The sequence below is a fragment of the Pseudophryne corroboree genome, chromosome 2 (assembly GCF_028390025.1).
Source record: "Pseudophryne corroboree isolate aPseCor3 chromosome 2, aPseCor3.hap2, whole genome shotgun sequence".
In the NCBI taxonomy this organism is placed as follows: domain Eukaryota; kingdom Metazoa; phylum Chordata; class Amphibia; order Anura; family Myobatrachidae; genus Pseudophryne; species Pseudophryne corroboree.
Genome location: NC_086445.1, coordinates 237420591 through 237426590, shown reverse-complemented (window position 1 = coordinate 237426590; position 6000 = coordinate 237420591).

Here is a 6000-nt window from a genome sequence, read left to right as displayed (position 1 = left end):
GACCTTTATGGACCCTAATTTTAAGCCCATGGTCACTCCCGACTGTAGGAAGTGAAGGAACCTGCCCAGCTGGAATTCCTCTGTAGGGGCCTTCCTGGCCTCACACAAAGCAACATATTTTCGACATATACGGTGATAATGTTTTGCCGTCACGTCCTTCCTAGCCTTTATCAGCGTAGGAATAACTTCCTCCGGAATGCCTTTTCCCGCTAGGATCCGGCGTTCAACCGCCATGCCGTCAAACGCAGCCGCGGTAAGTCTTGGAACAGACAGGGCCCCTGTTGCAACAGATCCTGTCTGAGAGGCAGAGGCCATGGGTCCTCTGTGAGCATTTCTTGCAGTTCCGGGTACCAAGTCCTTCTTGGCCAATCCGGAACAATGAGTATTGTTCTCACTCCTCTCTTTCTTACGATTCTCAGCACCTTGGGTATGAGAGGAAGAGGAGGAGGAGGAGGAGGAAACACATAGACCGACTGGAACACCCACGGTGTTACTAGTGCGTCCACAGCTATCGCCTGAGGGTCTCTTGACCTTGTGCAATAATTTAGTAGCTTTTTGTTGAGGCGGGATGCCATCATGTCCACCTGTGGCAGTTCCCATCGATTTGCAATCTGTGTGAAGACTTCTTGATGGAGGTCGTGCCTGCTGAGGAAGTCTGTTTCCCAGTTGTCCACTCCCGGAATGAACACTGCTGACAGTGCTTGCACGTGATTCTCCGCCCAACGAAGAATCCTGGTGGCTTCTGCCATCGCCACCCTGCTTCTTGTGCCGCCCTGGCGGTTTACATGAGCCACTGCGGTGATGTTGTCTGATTGAATCAGCACCGGTTGGTTGCGAAGCAGATGCTTCGCTTGACTCAGGGCGTTGTATATGGCCCTTAGTTCCAGGATATTGATGTGCAGACAAGCCTCCTGACTTGACCACAGCCCTTGGAAGTTTCTTCCCTGAGTGACTGCCCCCCACCCTCAGAGGCTCGCATCCGTGGTCACCAGGACCCAGTCCTGTATGCCGAACCTGCGGCCCTCGAGAAGGTGAGCACTCTGCAGCCACCACAGAAGAGACACCCTGGCCCTGGGGGATAGGGTGATCAGCCGATGCATCTGAAGATGCGATCCGGACCACTTGTCCAACAGATCCCACTGAAAGTTCCTCGCATGGAACCTGCCGAAGGGAATGGCTTCGTATGACGCCACCATCTTTCCCAGAACTCGCGTGCATTGATGCACCGACACCTGTTTTGGTTTTAAGAGGTCTCTGACCAGAGTCACGAGCTCCTGGGCCTTCTCCTCCGGGAGAAACACCTTCTTCTGGTCTGTGTCCAGAATCATGCCCAGGAAGGGCAGTCTCGTCGTAGGAATCAGCTGCGACTTTGGAATATTCAGAATCCAGCCGTGCTGTTGTAACACCTCCCGAGAGTGTGCTACGCTGATCAGCAACTGCTCTCTGGACCTCGCCTTTATGAGGAGATCGTCCAAGTATGGGATAATTGTAACTCCTTGCTGTCGCAGGAGCATCATCATTTCCGCCATTACCTTGGTAAATATTCTCGGTGCCGTGGACAGACCAAACGGCAACGTCTGGAATTGGTAATGACAGTCCTGTACCACAAATCTGAGGTACTCCTGATGAGGTGGATAAATAGGGACATGCAGGTAAGCATCCTTTATGTCCAGAGACACCATAAAAACACCCCCTTCCAGGCTTGCGATGACCGCTCTCAGCGATTCCATCTTGAACTTGAATCTTTTCAGGTAAATGTTCAGGGATTTGAAATTCAATATGGGTCTGACCGAACCGTCCGGTTTCGGAACCACAAACATTGTGGAATAGTAACCCCTTCCCAGTTGAGGGAGGGGAACCTGTACCACCACCTGCTGGAGATATAATTTGTGAATTGCCGCTAACACTACTTCCCTTTCTATGGGGGAAGCTGGCAGGGCCGATTTGAGGTAACTGTGAGGGGGCATCACTTCGAATTCTAGCTTGTATCCCTGAGACACAATCTGTATAGCCCAGGGATCCACCTGTGAGCGAACCCACTGGTGGCTGAAATTTCGGAGACGCGCCCCCACCGCTCCTGGCTCCACCTGTGGAGCCCCAGCGTCATGCGGTGGATTTTGTGGAAGCCGGGGAGGACTTCTGTTCCTGGGAACTAGCTGTATTGTGCAGCTTCTTTCCTCTACCCCTGCCTCTGGCAAGAAAAGACGCACCTCGGACTTTCTTGCCTCTGTGCGATCGAAAGGACTGCATTTGGTAATACGGTGCTTTCTTAGGTTGTGAGGTAATATATGGCAAAAAATTTGACTTCCCAGCCGTAGCCGTGGAAACTAGGTCCGAGAGACCGTCCCCAAACAATTCCTCACCCTTATAAGGTAAAACCTCCATGTGCTTTTTTGAGTCGGCATCACCTGTCCATTGCCGAGTCCACAGGACCCTTCTGGCAGAAATTGACATTGCATTTATTCTAAAGCCCAGTAGGCAAATGTCTCTCTGGGCATCCCTCATATATAGGACAGCGTCTTTTATATGCCCCAGGGTCAGTAATATAGTATCCTTGTCCAAGGTATCAAGTTCCTCCGACAGAGTATCTGTCCATGCTGCTACAGCACTACACATCCAGGCCGACGCAATTGCCAGCCTCAGTAGGGTACCTGAATGTGTATAAACGGACTTCAGGATACCTTCCTGCTTCCTATCCGCAGGATCTTTTAGGGTAGCCGTATCCTGTGACGGCAGGGCCACCTTCTTAGATAAGCGTGTTAAAGCTTTGTCTACCCTAGGGGAGGATTCCCAGCGTAACATGTCCGTTGGCGGGAAAGGATACGCCATAAGTAACCGTTTGAAAATCTGCACTTTCCTATCAGGAGAATCCCAAGCTTTTTCACATAACTCATTTAACTCATGTGAAGGGGGAAAAGTCACTTCTTGCCTTTTTTCCCCCAAACATATAAACCCTCTTGTCAGAGACCGGGTTTACCTCTGAAATGTGCAATACATCCTTCATTGCTATAATCATGTAGCGGATGGCTTTAGCCATTTTAGGCTGCAACTTTGCATCATCGCCATCGACACTGGAGTCAGAATCCGTGTCGATATCTGTGTCAACAATCTGGGATAGTGGGCGCTTCTGAGACCCTGACGGCCTCTGCGCTGTAGGATCAGGCATGGGTTGAGACCCTGACTGTCCCAAGGCTTCAGCTTTATCCAACCTTTTATGCAAGGAGTTTACATTATCATTTAACATCTTCCACATATCCATCCAATCAGGTGTCGGTGCCGTCCCCACATTCATTTGCACCTGCTCTGCTTCCACATAGCCTTCCTCGTCAAACATGTCGATACAATCGTACCGACACCACACACACAGGGGATGCTCTATTTGAGGACAGAACCCCCACAAGGCCTTTTGGAGAGAGAGAGTATGCCAGCACACACCCCAGCGCTATATAACCCAGGAATTACACAGTAACTTAGTGTTTACCCAGTAGCTGCTGTATTAGTGATTTTGCGCTAAATTTATGTGCCCCCCCCCTCTCTTTTTACCCTCTTTATACCGTGATTCTGCAGGGGAGAGCCTGGGGAGCTTCCTCTCAGCGGAGCTGTGGACAGAAAATGGCACTGGTGAGTGCTGAGGAAGAAGCCCCGCCCCCTCAGCGGCGGGCTTCTGTCCCGCGATTTTGGGTAAAATAATGGCGGGGGCTCATGCATATATACAGTGCCCAGCTGTATATATGCTCTATTATGCTAGGAGGTACTCAATTGCTGCCAAGGGCGCCCCCCCCCTGCGTCCTGCACCCTACAGTGACCGGAGTGTGTGGGAGCAATGGCGCACAGCTGCAGTGATGTGCGCTACCTCATATGAAGGCAGGAGTCTTCTGCCGCCGATTTTGACGTCTTCTTGCTTCAACCCGCCGGCTTCTGTCTTCTGGCTCTGCGAGGGGGACGGCGACGCGGCTCCGGGATCGGACGACCAAGGGTGAGTTCCTGTGTTTGATCCCTCTGGAGCTAATGGTGTCCAGTAGCCTAAGAAGCACGACCTATCCGCAGTTAGTAGGTTTGCTTCTCTCCCCTCAGTCCCACATAGCAGAGAGTCTATTGCCAGCAGATCTCTCTGAAAATAAAAAAAAAATCCTAATAAAATACTTTCTTATTAGCAAGCTCAGAAGAGCTCACTAAAGTGCACCCAGCTCTGACCGGGCACAGATTCTAACTGAGGTCTGGAGGAGGGACATAGAGGGAGGAGCCAGTGCACACCAGTAGTCCTAATACTTTCTTAGAGTGCCCTGTCTCCTGCGGAGCCCATCTATTCCCCATGGTCCTTACGGAGTCTCCAGCATCCACTAGGACGTTAGAGAAATTTTTTTTATTCCATTTTGTAATAAGGCTGTAACATAACAAAATGTGGAAAAAGTGAAGCGCTGTGAATACTTTCCATATGCACTGTATGTTTATTTCTCTCTCTATGGTGTTGTATAAGTAAGAAACAATCGATGTTATGGCGTGTACAGACATTGAAAGTGGGCTTCTCTGTCCTTGCACGTCCAGACGCACAGATGTACACAAAGGAAGGGGTTTGTAGCACCATTTGCACATTAAATTCTGCGTCCATCTACCATGTGCGTAGCCAAAGTTCCCGTCTAGCTGCTATGGCTGATACCATAACTCTGGCAAACAATACACCAGAACCAAAGGCCACTCTCATATGCACCTAGCCACTAGCCTAATGTTCTCTAGAAGAGGCAACAGCTCTCAACAGGAAATACTTTTACGAAGAACGTCCTCCAAGGATTCTGCCCAACATTCTACTGCTTTGTTGACTCAGACTGAAGGAACGGTAGGCCTGAAATACACTAACTATAATAGTAACAATAGACTTTAGGAAACCATCAGATTTTCTATTAGTAACATTCTTAAAGGAAGCCGCATTTGGCAGAGGAATGGTCATAGCCTTAGCTAAGGGGGTCATTCAGAGTTGTTTGCTCGCTAGCTGCTTTTAGCAGCCATGCAAACGCTAAGCCACCGCCCTCTGGGAATGTATTTTAGCTTAGCAGAAGTGCGAACGAAAGGATCGCAGCGCAGCAACAAAAAGATTGTGCAGTTTCTGAGCAGCTCCAGACCTACTCCGCGCTTGCGATCACTTCAGACTATTTAGTTCCTGTTTTGACGTCACAAACACGCCCTGCGTTCGGCCAGCCATGCCTGCGTTCCCCCCCCCCCCCGCATGCCTGCGTTTGTATAGGACACGCCTGCGTTTTTCCACACACTCCCCGATAACGGTCAGTTGCCTCCAGAAACGCCCACTCATGTCAATCACTCTGCGGCCAGCAGTGCGACTGAAATGCGTCGCTAGACCTTGTGTGAAACTACTTCGGCTGTCGTGAAAGTACGTCGCGCATGCGCAGAAGTGCCGCTTTTTTGCCTAAACGCTGCGTACGAAAACAGCTAGCGAACTCGGAATGACCCCCTAAATGCACAACAGGTGACTGGTCTACAGAGCATTTAACACTTGTCCAAATTCATCTTAGCAAGACAGAATTTTCTGGTCCAATATATATATAACAGGCACATTTTATTCATCACATCTACAGATTTTAATTATGTATTTAGTAGGACCCTTTCACATATTATTGGTAATCAGATCTTCAAATTGTTTTAAGAAATATAGGGGTATGTTCCTTTGCCTATATTGCCTTACTGGCCCTCTATCAGTTGCTTCTCCAGTTGGACTTTCCCAGTGATATTAGCCCACTCAGCCAAATCCCTGTTATGAAAATCACAGATTTTAAGCAATGCTTGCCCTACACTTAAGAGCCCCTGGAATAAATCTTGCATAAAACATTAGTGAGGCCTAAGGTATAATTTCTGACACAACTGCCTCACATGTAAAGATTGTTGTGCCATAACCAACTGTATATAAGGAAAGAATAAAACAATGTTTAGCATCCAACTTGTTTCATGGTGTTATCTCCTTTATTGCAGTTTTTGTTATTTAGATGTGTC